The 15,036-nt window shown below is 32.9% G+C and overlaps 2 pseudogenes; both read right to left on the reverse strand.

Annotated features, from left to right (window-relative positions):
• Positions 1-317: 317 nt before the first annotated feature.
• On the reverse strand, positions 318-2,213 carry LOC134236653 (kelch-like protein 15; annotated as a pseudogene).
• A 3,307-nt stretch (positions 2,214-5,520) lies between these two features.
• LOC134236662 (uncharacterized) lies at positions 5,521-7,460 on the reverse strand (annotated as a pseudogene).
• Between the last annotated feature and the right edge of the window lie 7,576 nt (positions 7,461-15,036).

Here is a 15,036-nt window from a genome sequence, read left to right on the forward strand (position 1 = left end):
ACGCTCTACGAGGTCTAATTGCCCATTGACACCTATGACGTTTCAGAACCACGTGACCCCTATCTAATTAGTGGAGATTTTCAATCAGAAGACCTTACATTACGGACGTATTATTGTTTAAATACGACAGTCTAAAACTTTATTTTATGATTAAACGATAATTATATGTTTCAAGAATATAATAGTGTTTATTTTTAAGAAATTTCGATGCGTGATAAAAACCCTTTAAAGGACCGGTTCGCGGCGATAAATATATTCGCGATTTTGGGGCTGTTGCGAATTTCGCGAAGATTTCTCTCACTCAAATAAAAGACGGTTTACAGTAATTCTAATTCAATATCTTCTACAATCTGTTCTTTATGTTTCGCCTTTCTTTTATTCATTTCAAGAATTTCAAGTCTTTTGAATGAAATTGCAAGCTGAGTTTCTAGATCTATCTCAAAAAATTTTGAAGAAATATCATTGTTGACCTGAACATCGAAATCCCACATTGGAAAATGGTAATTAATTATTTTCTGTTTTCGTACAATCGTCTTCCCTTGAAGATGATCAAAATCTACACGAGAACAGAAAACTACCGCAGCATCCAGTAACGTTTTTAGGTCATATTTTTCGGCGGCTAGGATGTAATCCAGTAGTATTGACACTGTTAGACTTGTTCCTGGTTTACACATATTTGTCATGATCTTTTCGCAGTCAGCAACGAGAGGAGACTGATATTCATGAGCTATTTAGGTAGAACTTGTAGTACATTTTGTTCTGAAAAAAAAATCAAAAATGCCATCACCATAATTTTACACATATATCGTATCAATCATAAAACAGGTACAAGTTGGTTTTGCCCGAGAAGTTTAATTTTCACCAGCTTTCAATTTTTGATTCTAAGCTTTCTACCTCTGTATCATGATAACTACATATATTAAAATCGTAATTGAGAAGTGACGTGTAATTTTTCGGAAAATTCTGGTCTTCGTGATTACATTTTTAAAGCCACCTCAATGAAGATTTTTACGTTTCCTTCTAAATTTCTTTCACCATGTTCACAGTTCCATCACTGTGTGGCGGATCCTTACGTTCTTCCTAGGAAACTTACGTTAGTCCTAAAAGCTGAACACAACTCCTAAACAGGCATACGCCATATTGATTTTTCAATCTTACATTAGAACTGGGATATTTAAACCATTCTCAAAATTAAGTTACAAAATTATTGCATATATAGGTGAAGTAGTTATTATAAAAACATTTATATTCTAGAAAATTTCCTCAATCATATAGGGACCGTTCACGGTATCTCAGTCGGTAGAGCGCTCGCCTCGTGATCGGGAGGTCGTGAGTTCGTATCTCGGCTGCGACTGACCTAAGTCGATAAAAAATGGGTAGCAACTGTTCCTTCGCCATGCGCTCGGCACTTTGAAGTGAAAGTTGCGAATCCTTCGGATGAGACCTTAAAAACCGAAGCCCCGTGTCAGCGGCAGGCGTTGGCACGATAAAGATCCCTAGCTCACTGCTCAATGGCCCTGAGTGCCGAGTAAAGGTCAAAATTTGAAGCCCTTCACCGGCCCTTCACCGGCATACGGTGACGTCTCCATATGAGTGAAAAATTTTCGAGAGGGACGTTAAACAATATACAATCAATCAATCATATAGGATGTTGTATTGCAATGGCTGCATTGTCTATCCAAAAAATTTTAAAACTGATCATTTTTGAAAAAAAAAATTCGGTATCCATTCCCATAGTAACGGAAAAGACATAGTCGCAAACCATGGCTAAAATGTACGCTCCTTTCCCATCGATGCAGACTCCAGACCGTGGCTTGAGACGATGCGGAAAGGAACGAAGTTTAGGTTTTTGGTGATTATATGCATTGTTTTGAATACTGTATATTAAAATTACCAAAGTTTTTGGGCATTGTATAGTCTAAGACATATTTTCAGTATTGATAGGAAAATTTGCCTGTAATTGGATACTTCATGTTTGGATAGAAACATTTTAGAAACTCAACAACATCTTGAGCCTTTTTGTTAACCAGAGTTATCTCCATTGCAGTGCTTTCCTTAAAGCTACCAGAAAACATGGACCTGAATACGGGCGAATGCTTTGAAAGGACAGTTTTGTTGACATGGATTTTCTGATCCTCTACCACCAAAGTAATATCTGTTTCTGGAAATCCAGTAGTGTCTTTGTCATCGCTTTCTGATTCTGCCATGTTGTATGTTACCGCGTGTCTAGAAAAAAGATATTTTTCCTGATCACAAATTGATAAAAAAGTTGTTTTACTTCATATTATTCTAGGCCGGTATAAACGATGAGATCTGTAGTATAATACAAGTATTATAATACTTTTGTATTATAATACTTCCTTGTACACACGCTAATACAAATCGTATATAAGATTGTAATTAACCTACGTATTGCCACATGTTTTCCTATGTATAAATTTCTCTCTCTGTCAAAATAATTGAAAAAGAAGATGTGGTTTTGATAGCAGTATCTATCATCGTACTTTGCACTGCACTTAAATCTAAAAAACGAAAAGAAAAAAATGAAATAGAGATTCTGGATTCAGAGGCGGAAGATACTTGGTGCACATAATGCATTGACATATTCCACAAGTCGTCTTCCCCTTCCCATAAAACCACCAGATTTTCGATGTTTTAACTTGTAAAGTCGGACATTATTATGTACCATGTGCTTTTTTTAGTAATGATATAAATTGGATGACCTCCGATGGGAACACATTTGATTGGTTGAAAGTGAAAGGTACGTAAAGACTTGTATTAAGAAATAGAGCATTGCCCTGTTCTTGATACAGTTTTACAAGAATCGAAAAATCGTATGATACACTGTATTAATAGTGTATACATAGTAAGATTTTGTATTATAATACAAATCTTATCATACAAATCTTACCGTGTACACCGGCCTTTAAGGACATTTGAAACCTATAAAGAGACCTAAAAATGATATAGGTAAAGACAGACGGATACATCAAAACGAAACTTCTCTATACGCTCTAGTCCTGAGCAAATTTGAGCCGAGTTATAATTTTTTTAGTATGGATATTAAAAAAAACTAAAAAGAATGTAGATATTATTCAAGTCTAAAATCAGTGGAAGCAATGTCTATGCAAGCTGCCTTGCTTAATTGAAGGAGTTTCAATTTTTTATGTGTAATTTCTATATTATAGTACATACTTTACATAAAGTTAAACAAAAAAATTTCTTACTATAGCTGTCATAAACTGAGATACAGAATTTAATACTTACCGTTGAACTGACTATTTATTTTTTTTATCACACTCAGACTGAATCGATCATTTAAACATTACCAATCTATTTTGCAATCTGTCAAGCAAGTTTTCAATAACAATTCATCTATTGAGGACGCGGCTTGGAATTTAAACACAAACATCAGATAGACAATGTATTTTATTAAACTGAAGTAAAACGTTGTATATAGTGTATATTATATTACGAGAAAGAAATTTGTTCAAATAGTTTAATATGTATATAAGTATGCTAAATGATTACATATCTTGGGATTGTATAATTTTAAACATAATCATTTTATTATTATAATAGTGGAACTTCACTATTCAGACATTCAGAAAGAAATTAAAAGAAATCAAGAGAAGCATTCAAACAACACGAAGAATAGATAAATAGATAATTTGTTTAATGCAATATCACCAATTTTCAGCCATATTTCGGCGGATAATCTAGTTTGATAATGTAATCTATTTATTGCAAGGTATTGATTTCTTTGGAGGGCCACAGTAAGCCTACTATTTTGCAAACTCCAGAGAAACGAACTTTTAAGTGCCAAAGGGGTTGTGATTCTTGACATAGGCACTGTAGGAAGTGTGGTGAAATTATCATGCATCACTGTTCATTTTGTATATTTTATGCCATACTATCTGATGTACCATAAGGCATGAGGAAAATTAAAAAAAAACAGAATTAATAAAATAGAAAACTAAAGGTACTGTGAGCAATTAGCTCACTAAATGATACCCCGGCCTTTCATATGAATATAATGGCAGTGTCCATGTTTTGCTGTGGGAAACCCGAAATATGTGTCGGATCAAGAAGTAAAATAGGCGGTGCACAATGTAAATATGTAATAAAGATTCTGTGAGAGTTTCAACAAATTTCATTCAGTGGTTTGAGAGGAGTTGTGGATAAAAGATGGGTACCCCAAAGCGTAACAAACGGATGGGCGGGCATTCCAAACACTATATACCCTCCCATTTTCAAGCGGGGGTATAAAACAAAATTAATGATACATTTAATCATTATACCCCCGCTTGTAAAGCTGGAAGGTATTTAGTAATCGGGATCTCTATCTCTATCTGCACGTTCGTCCGACCGTCTGTTATGCTTTTGGGGTAACAGTATTTTCGAACAATGAAAAATCAATACTGAGGAGAATAATCTTCTTTACTAGTTAATGGTTGAGTATTTTTTAATAAAGAAGAAAACATACATGTATTTCAGAAGGAAATTTTGGCAGGAGTTTGTCAAGGTGAGAATGAAGGTGATTGAGGGTAGGATCGTTGCCGTTCCTTTCCTAGATAATATAAAACTGGTTTTAAAATGGCCCATTTTCATTGTTTTATTGATTGTTTAGCTTAATATTTATATTGCAAAAGCAAAAGAGCTTTGAATTCGTATATTTTCCAGGTGCACAAGTAAACTGTCGATTGTCAGCAGATCTCGCAAAAGTTCAAATTTAAAGCAGTGTACAAAAGTCATGCAAATGCTAGTAAGTGCAAATTCCAAAATATTCTAAGTCATGAAAAGTTTGATATATATTTGATAACAAATGTTGGTCTGCCAGGATAAAAAAAACTTTATTTTAAATTGAATTTTAAAAGCAGAGTAGGTATAGATTCCACAAAAATTAATGGACACTCTTTTCGAATTGAGGCAACCAATTAGACTTTATCTGCTAAGATGGGAGATCCTTTAATCAAGTTTTTCTACTAGGTAGATTGTCTTTAGAATGTTACACACTATACATTCAAACGCCCTTAAGAGTATTGCATGATATCCCTCAAGGCAAACAAAGTAAAATGAATAAATATTACAGGAGTAAAAAACTGATCAGTTCATAGTTTATTTCTAAATAAATGCATTTTTATTTGACGCATAAGTGAACAATTGTTAATAAAAACAAAAGACAAAATAAACAAACTCAAATACATTTTAAAAATTACTTTCAGGAATATATTACACTTTAATTCTATGAGAAAACCGAAAAAAAAAACAAATGCTGAAAAACTTCAAAGGTACACGCTGACTGGAAAAGGGCGACAACATAGTGCAAACTCATTTTAGAAATATATTTTCAAAGTCAACTTTAAACCAAATATGTTGAACTACTATAAAACATTTACTTGTATAAAAGGAGTTTTAAGAAAAGTTTCGTGTTTGATCTATTCGATCGAATTAATAAATATGTTAAAAGTAATAGTGGTACAAGAATCCCAAAAATTATTCTTGATTGAAATTATGTTTTTATGTGAGACTGTAATCTTCAGTACATGGATTCCCATTCTTTTTAGCTCTCTTATACATCTGCAAAACTTTTATCCTTTTTTCTGCAATTTTATGCCGATTTTTAATCTTTAAACTCCTGAATTTGTCGGAAATATATTTGTTAAACTCTTGCTTGTATGAGTATCTTCTCTCATTGTAATCATAGCATTCTACAGTTGTCTTTCCATTTAGAAGATCATAGTCTACATGGGCACAAAACGTTATTGCAGCATCCAGTAACGTCTTTAAGTCATATTTTTCAGCTGCTATGATGTAATCCAGTAGTGTGTTCACTGTCAGACTCGTTCCTGGTTTACACAAATCTGTCATCAGCTTCTCACAATCATTAACAAGTGGAGACTGATACTTGCAGTACATTTCTTTCTACAAATGTACCAAAAAAAAATAATTTTTCTTTGATCAATTAATAATTATCAATTTGAAATATTATAGACCGTTTATACCCCTGTAATCGAAGATTCAGGGGTATAATTATACATTTTTTGCCGTCTGTCCGTCTAGTTGTCTGTTTGTCAGGAAAATATAACTTTGCTCATAACTAAGAGTATTGTGTGAGTAGGGTTATGGATTTCATACTTAAAACATGTATTCCTTGGGACAAGACCTTACCTCGGGTAGCACTATATACATGTATTTAACCTCTTGACGTTGACCTTTTGAGTTTGACTCACTTTTACGCTAAATTACCAAACTTTATCCTTTGACATAACTTTTAAATACTTAGTTCTATGCATTTTATACTTCACAAGAGTATTCATTATGACAAGATCTTTCCAAAAAATAAATATTTTGACCTTTAGATCTCGATCCTAAAGTTTGAATAAGTAGCTTTCATATTTCACAGGTTTATTCCTTATGACAAGACCTTCCTTAGAATAATAATATCAACAAGTTTGACATTTAAATCTTGACCTTGGAGTTTGACTTGCAGTTCAGAAAGTTCAACCCTTATTGCCATACGTAGACATCAGTGTTTCACAAACATGTCTTTTTTTAAACTGAGGCCCACGAGCCTTATAGGTCATATGAGTATCATGTAACGACCTTCCAGCTATTAAATTTTGTTCGTGTTTTAAATCAGAGGCCATGAAATTCACAGTTTTGAAAGAGGAACCATTGCTTCACAAACTTTAAACTTAGCATGCTTATTTTGGTCAATTAAAGCCCAGAGGTAGATTAACAAAGAGAAAATGCATTTCCACTTTATAACCCCACCCCACAGAAACCATTAACACTGAGGCCACTTATTTCAAAAATTAAGAAATTTTATCATAAATTGTATTTCATTATGAATTGTGGATTAATACCAAAGAGCAGATTTCAAAGCAATAATTTATTTTCAGAGTATGTATCACCTCCCAGTACCACTGACCCAGGGGCCCTGAAATTAACCATTTTTGAAGAAGTGCCTTTTTAAAATCATAAATATGTACTAAGATCATTTGCATAATACATGTACCCATGAACAAAGGAAAAAATTTGAAAGAATTTATGCATTTTCACTATATAATCATTATAGCCCCACCTTAACACCAGAAACACTGATCCAAGGACTATGAAATTCACAAATACAGATACCAATAGTATGGTGGTGATTGCCATTTACCTGTGACATCATGTTTCATGTTGGGATAAAAACTTCGAAGAAATTCTACCACATCTTGAAACTTTTTGTTGTGAAGTGGCACCTCCTTTAGTGTACTTTCCTTAAAATGTCCAAAAAACATCGCTTTAAACACAGGTGAATGTTGAGAAAGGACAGTCTTACTAACGTGAATTTTTCTACCCTCCACAACCAAAGTCACATCTGTTTCAGGAAAATTTAGATCTAACAGCTTATTGTCGTTGCTCTCATCGTCCTTTTTCCCTTCTCTTTCAATCGTTGACGACAATGACATTTTTATCTTGGTACGTCTAGATAGAGGAAAAAAGCTTATTGGTTTTTCTTTGACACAATGCATTCATCTACATGTATAATTTTTAGAGATGATTTTGAAACAAAATATTATGGCAAGGAAAAGATGGAAATAAATACAATACTTCAGGAGGCTGGTGGGAGGGGTGTCAACAAATTAACCACCAGATAAAGCTTAATTTTTAAGATATTATATCTGAAGCTGTCAACTATTATTTGGCAATAAAAATCTCATACATTTTAGTTTTGAATTTTGATCATATTTGTATATCTTTATATGGCGCTCTTCTTCTTAAGGAGATCAAAATAGTCTGAAAATGGACACAACCCCCAGCCCTTTAACTTATACCAGTATTTAAGAGCAGAAAAAACAAGATGTGTGTGAAACACTGATGCCCCCGTATGGCAACATAGCGAAGGTTAAGCTTTCTCAAATGCAAATCAAATTTATTGGTACCTAAAGTAAGGCCTTCTCAAAAGAAATACAAATGTGAAATATAAAACCCTAGCCCCATCTGTTCAAAGATTATGACCAAGGTTTACGTTTTTAAAGTTAGGACAAACTCCGAGGTCAAGATCAAAGGGTCAAGGTTGTTGATTTCTATAGAAAGGCCTTGTCTTAAAGATTTCATATGGGAAGTAGCCCTTGCCTTTCCCGTTCAAAAGTTTTGGCCAAGGTTAAAGTTTGTAAAAAGTACGTCAAATCTAAGGTCAAGGTCAAAGGGTCAAAGTTCTTGATATCTAATGAAAGGTTTTGTCACATGGATTACATGTGTGAAGTATGAAAGCTGTAGCCTTTACTTTACAGAAGTTATGGCCTTGGTAAAAGTTGGTTAAAAGTAGGTCACACTCCAAGGTCAAGGTCAAAGTTGTTTATATCAAATGAAAGATCTTTTAACAAGGATTACATAAGAAGTAAGAAAGCTTTAGCCCTCACCGTTCAAAAGTTATGGCCAAATATAAAGTTTTTTCAGAAGTACGGAAATCTCCAAGGTCAAGGTCAAAACTGTTGGTTTCAAATGAATGGTCTTGTCACAAAAATTACAAATGTGAAGTAAAAATGCCGTGGTATCTACTGTTCAAAAAATATTACCAAAGTAAAACTTTTGTGTAAAAGTGGGTCAAACTCCAAGGTCAAAATTGTTGGTACCCAAAGAAAGGTCTTGTCACAAGGAATATGAATTTCAAAGTCATAGCTCCTCTAAATAAAAAAATATGAGCAAGATTAAAGTTTTTGTGAACAAACAGACAGACAGAGAGACAGACAGATGAACGGACACGACAAAACTACTGTACATCACTTAATTTTCGCGACACCTTATTTCGCGAGATAGTCAATATCTCTTAATTGGCTAGACAAAATTTTCACTAATTGTGGTTATTGCTCTTTATAATCTTACAGAAAACTATTATACGCGAGAATTAAATTTTCGCGATCACACTGTCTCGCGTAATTACGCGAAAATTAAGTTCTCGCGAATAAAAAGTGATTTACAGTATACCCCCGAAACTTCGTTTACGGAGGCATAAAAATATAGCTAGATATACAGCTATTTTCTACGAAAGCCGGATACATTCATTTTTGACAAGATAAAAAATATTTAACTCGGTATATCATGATAATTAGCTCGTTTTAACGAGATAACAAACTCGTTACAACTATCAAGTTTGTTTAAGTGTGTATGATAAAGATTTTATTGAAAAAACAACAAACTTGTTTTTTTAATCTTATGCAGCTGACTTGTATTGTTTATTTAAAAGATCGAAGACAAATGTATACGGATCGAAATTTATGACTGCCTCTTGATGTTAAGAGTAGGTGGTAGTCCCCGAACACTATCATAGCTACCACTATGATCTAACTGCTGATGTGTCCATATCCCACGTCTTTAAAACATTTCTGACTCTCAAAATAATATATAAGTGTATATAATTTATGTTGTATTAAGGGGGATGTACAAGCCATATTGGCTCTAGTTGGTGTAAAATAAGAAATACCAAGAATGCGCTTAATACTCTACTAAACTAGCCCAAAGTTACTCAAAGTGCCAATGCACTAATTACCTACTGTTAGAGACCAAAATCAGTTAATGATTAAGTTTATTTTGTTTTAATTAGGAGGAAATTAATCATGTTAGAACTGCGCAGCTACAGCATTCACGAGATGAAAAATGCATTGAATATAGTGTTAGTTTGATTCATTGATAATATGGCTACAACCATTTGTTTCGCTTTTTTCTTGTCATTATCCATAATTCTTGAAAATTTGATTTTCCATATGGGTGTCTTCCTGAGGCCATGTGTTTATTTCGTCCGCCATTCCTCTGTCACACAGAGTACGAATAACATTGGTTTTAGAATAAATGCGACCATAATAACATCAAGACAAGAAATTACTAAGTAATTATCATTAGGTTATATTACTTACTACTTTTATTTGTTGCATTGCATCGTCTGATTACTGAAAAAAGCTATTTTAACCCCACTTCAGCAAATCGGGAAAAACTGTTAAGTTTACAGCTCGAGTTTCCTCGATAATATCATTCCACTGAGCACGTGGTTGGAATGTGCATATATCTGCTGTGGATAAATGCGTTTATTACAATGATTATATTTAATTTTTCATGGAACAAGTCTTGATGATTTGTTGGTTTCTTTAAAACTCAAGAAAAAAGATAAAACATGTCCTAAACATATGTGATTACGGTGGGTCTTTTTTCTGTGGCGATAGAAGTTATTTTCAAATGGGGCACTGCAAGGAGGATGCTTAGCATTTAATTTGAAAATGTTAAACAATATGCGGTGCATGAAAAACAAATTGTAATTACATGTCTTACATTCGAAAAGTTGGTACATGTGTCTATTTTGTTTAGCAGTTAGATAGAAAAAATAGGCAGTTATAGGATTTCCTTCAGGCACCTCACATAAATAGCTAGATTGTTTGCAATGAACCACACATTGTATGGAGTAATGTTTGGACATAAAAACGTATCATGTCTCATTATGTTGACAACATTGTAAGCTCTCGCTCAATGAACATACGAAGCTTGATAAAATATATTGAGCTGTTTCTTTGAAATTTAGAAAAAATCCTATGTTTGTTTTTCAAAATAGTGCCAAAGATTCAAAAATTTGCATTACTAAGTATATGATGGAACATGTAATATCCTTATAAGACAATTTGCTATAAAAATATTTGGTTGCCCTCTCTCCCGATCTACTGCCTAGAAATGGCCCGACTCAATTTTTTTGCCATCCCATTACATGTTTTTTTTTCTTCCGTCAACGAATATGTTTCTCACCTATAAATACGGACCCAATAATTTTTCCCTGAGTTGGGAGGACCACCGAACGTCATTTTAAAGATGGTATAAAATATTTATTAATGTTGATTTATTTTCTTTACTCTGTAAAATTGTAATTTTGACAAAAAGGGCAAATAGAAAAAGTTTTTTTATTCATTAAATCTCCTAACCCACTCTGAATGATTTCATTCCTTTTAAAATGTTGCTCCGCTAAAATCAAAATTGTAAATGTTTATTTGACAGAGTATACGAGGGTGGATCAAAAAGTAAACGATATATCTTAGGTATTTGATAGTTACTGTAAAAGTAACATTATATATTATTATTACTATTATATTATATTATATTATATTATATTATATTATTATTATATTGTTACTGTAAAAGTAACATTATATATTATTATTGTATATTACATTTGGCTGTGTATTCTTTTTATCGCCTTTCGCGGAAAGCAGCCTCCGCTAAATCAAGTACATCGCTAAATGCTTTGTGTATAAAGGTTTATGTAACGCACATTCAAAAAGTGCTACATGTAAATTAAATCTACGCCAACTTGTTGATAATTCAATTTTCCGCCAAATATCGTACACGCCAAATATAATACATTTACAGTATATCATTGTTGAAATATTCAAGTATTTTTCAAAGTGTAAATTAGAGGTCTTTGATTTTCAAAGTGTAAATTGGAGGTCTTTGATAGGATATTGCTTAATTAAAAACACATATCCCTTTTCAAACTTGCTAATATATCACTGGGCAATATAACAAGTATCATATTTAACCATCTGCCTTCCTTCACTAAAACGATCTATCCAATCATTGATTGAATTTGTAGGAAGCCATTTGTCTTAATAAACTATGAACAAATTCTTTTATGCTACTTCAAAGGCATTTTTAAGATATACCATACATATTTTAGTCGTTTGTTAAACGAGTTCTACTGAGGCAACCATTTTTCGTCACAAGTACCTGCATAATGACGTCATTATGAGCAAAACTTTATTCAGCATATGTTATTTTATAGAACTTGTGTTTGGTTATGTGTGCACCAAATTTGTTTCTAATCTGAATTGTGGTTTTGTAGATATAGAGATAGTTCGCGAACTTTGTGATCACCCCTCGTACTAGTAGGTACTAAATCAAGGTCATTCATATCGATTTTATGTGATTAATTTCTTTGTGTTTCATTGGTGATAATTAAAATTTTGATATATATTATAAGTTATCTGTGGCAAACTTCTTAACTTTGATGGTGCTCATTTTTCCTTACCTGGAATCAAAGAGTTTAAGATTTTTTTTCTTTGATATCAATAAGTACATTATTTAACAACTGTTCGATAATAATACTAAATATATTACTTCAAGCCATACTATAACACATTTCCTCTTTTAAAAGTGTTCATACTATTTGAAATATTTTGCAACTGTAATTCTCTTCTACATTTAAAGATTGTTATGTCCCTCCATATTAAGAAGAGGTCTGGAAAACAAAATTCTGTGCTAAAAATAGACCACGTGCTGCTACCCATGAACTACTTTCATGGTTCTTTACACTCTTTTTGAAGACAACGATACCTTGTTTTGAACTTGAAATTATCATTTAAAATTGCAAAATTTAGACATTTTCTCAACAAATGGTTGTAGAGAGAACATTGATGCACAGTTTGCATATTTTTTTGGATTTTTTAAGGCTCTGCTGAATTCTGTAGCTGCGCAGTTCTAAGGAGCATATCAAAAGCATTTTTCTGCAAAAGTATAGATTATATATGCACAACATGCATTCAGTTATGAATATTTATTGTATCTTTATCATAAGGACTTAAAATTTGATCAAAATATGATATATTTTAGCCATTTGAAGAAATGTTTACATTTTGTTCTCACTGCACCAAAGGTGGCCGTACATCCCCCTTAACGCTTGCGAATATAATGTAATATTTACATTTGCAAATATCTTTCGAAGATGAACCTATTGAAGAAAAATAAAGTTCAATTCTGTGTGATTTTCATTTGGATCCCAGAGCGATGTGATATTTTGACCAAACAACTTCTCGGTCATTGCGCGTCACTACATAGCAATACGTTGACCCGTTCGTGTAATGAATACAATTTAAATCGAAATGTATTCGTTTCTAATGTAAATACCAGTAATAAACAACAAAGTTAAAAAGTTCACTGGGAAATGAACTTTTAGTTGGTACGTGATCAAATCTACTGAGAAGCCCTTCGGGCTTCACAGGATTTGATCACGTGACCAACTAAAAGTTATTTCCCAGTGAACTTTAACATTGTTGTTTATTTCTTAATTAATTCATTGATAATGAAGGCTTATAAGTCATGCAAAACAGAAAAAAATATTAAGTGGTTTTATCGGAGAAAGTTGTCATAAATAAATTGCAAAACTTTGAAGCAAGTACATTTGGCAATATATATATTTTTTAATATTGTGTGCTCGGAGGCACGCACGAATAAATGTGTAAATGTGTTCCCCTAAAAATTGTTGTACGTATCAAATTGTGATTATTGACAGCAAGAGAGTTCAGGATCATATTTACACAGTCATATAAAACATATCGCAAATTAAATTTGCAACCCTTTATCAATTTTAAAGATAAGTACGACTGATAATTATTTTCTAAAATTCAATGGCATTACATTGTAAAAATCACAGCAATTTTAATTTCCTATTTTGCTTTATAAATTTCGAGGGGCAACTTCTTCAGTATCTCGTTTAAACGAGAAAATTATCTCTTTACAACGAGATAAGTAACTCGTTATAACGAGATAACTAATAAGTTGTTGTAACGAGATACTAACTCTTTGTAACAAGATGCTAACTCATTGAATATTTTTTTTCTTCTCAGATATGATCCTATCCGGCTTTCGATTCATAATTTTCTGATGTTCCGGCATAACATTAAATGTTCATGCGTTTTATTAAAAGATTATGCACACATACAGACCAAATGAATTCTCGATTGAAACACTAAAAAAAAAAACCCTTATAGAAAGCGTGTGTGTTCGAGGAAGGGGTTAAGATTCAAACTCTTTTCTCCACATAAAAATTTGGATAACATTAAGAGGAGAGGTTTCATTACACTGCAGTAAAATGCGGGAAGGGAAGGGCCTTTCGACATTTATGTGTACATAAATTTGCGTATTCAAAATTTAATGCAATCACTGCCGTGGGTATGGATTTGTTGGCGCAGTCATAAAGTAGTATTGTATTTGAAAATAATTTCTTAGCGCATTGTTTTCAACGCCAAAACCTCTAAAAATGAAGCCCTCTTTTTCAAATGCACATACAGTAGTTAGGGTACGGATTTGCCAGTAATGTTGACCTTGCAGAGGCAAAGAGGCATCGTCCCCTGGTGTAATGTCCATTGAAACTATTCATACTGAAATCATTATCTGTAATTGAATCTGACAGTTAACCATAAAGTGCTTACCCTCTACAGTCCAGTCCAATACGAAAAATCGTAATATTACGAAAAAACGTAAGATTACGAGAAAGCGTAATATTACAAGTTATCGTAATATAAAACTTATATTACAATGTTTCGTAATGTAGTTAAATTACGAATACGCGTAATATAGCAGATTGTAGAGACTATATTACGAGTATTCGTAATCCAAGACAAATTCAAGCATTGCAAGAAATTGAGTGGCGGATAGCAAAGTATGACGTTTACTACGAGATATCACGGGCGATAACTTGTACGACTCTTACTGAGATTTGAATTCTGTGTATTTCAATAAGAATTGCACGAACAGTTGTATTATGAGACGAGGGTGTAATTTTTAGGGTAGACTTCGCAAGAAAAGTAGGGAGTTCGGGTGATACAGACCAATGCGACATGCTTAAGCGAATATTGAAATTTACTGGAAAATTGATCTTATCCTTGGGAAAATTCCTATAAAAGAATAATAAAAGAAATTGTCCAATCACCCATCGCTGGCGGTACTTTCTTCTTGAATTTCCATGCTTTCTGATAAGCATAACTGACCAAACTGACCGCGTGCTATCAGTAGATGTGGAATCTGATATATTACTGACGTCATACTTTGCTACCCACCACTCAATTTCTTGCAATGCTTGAATTTGTCTTGGATTACGAAAACTCGTAATATAGTCTCTTACAATCTGCTATATTATGCGTATTCGTAATTTAACTACATTACGAAAAATTGTAATATAAGTTTTATATTACGATAACTTGTAATATTATGCTTTTTTGTAATCTTACGTTT

Source organism: Saccostrea cucullata, unplaced genomic scaffold (genome assembly GCF_032062105.1).
Source record: "Saccostrea cucullata isolate Sc308-1 unplaced genomic scaffold, CSIRO_AGI_Scuc_v1 ctg2233, whole genome shotgun sequence".
Taxonomy (NCBI): domain Eukaryota; kingdom Metazoa; phylum Mollusca; class Bivalvia; order Ostreida; family Ostreidae; genus Saccostrea; species Saccostrea cuccullata.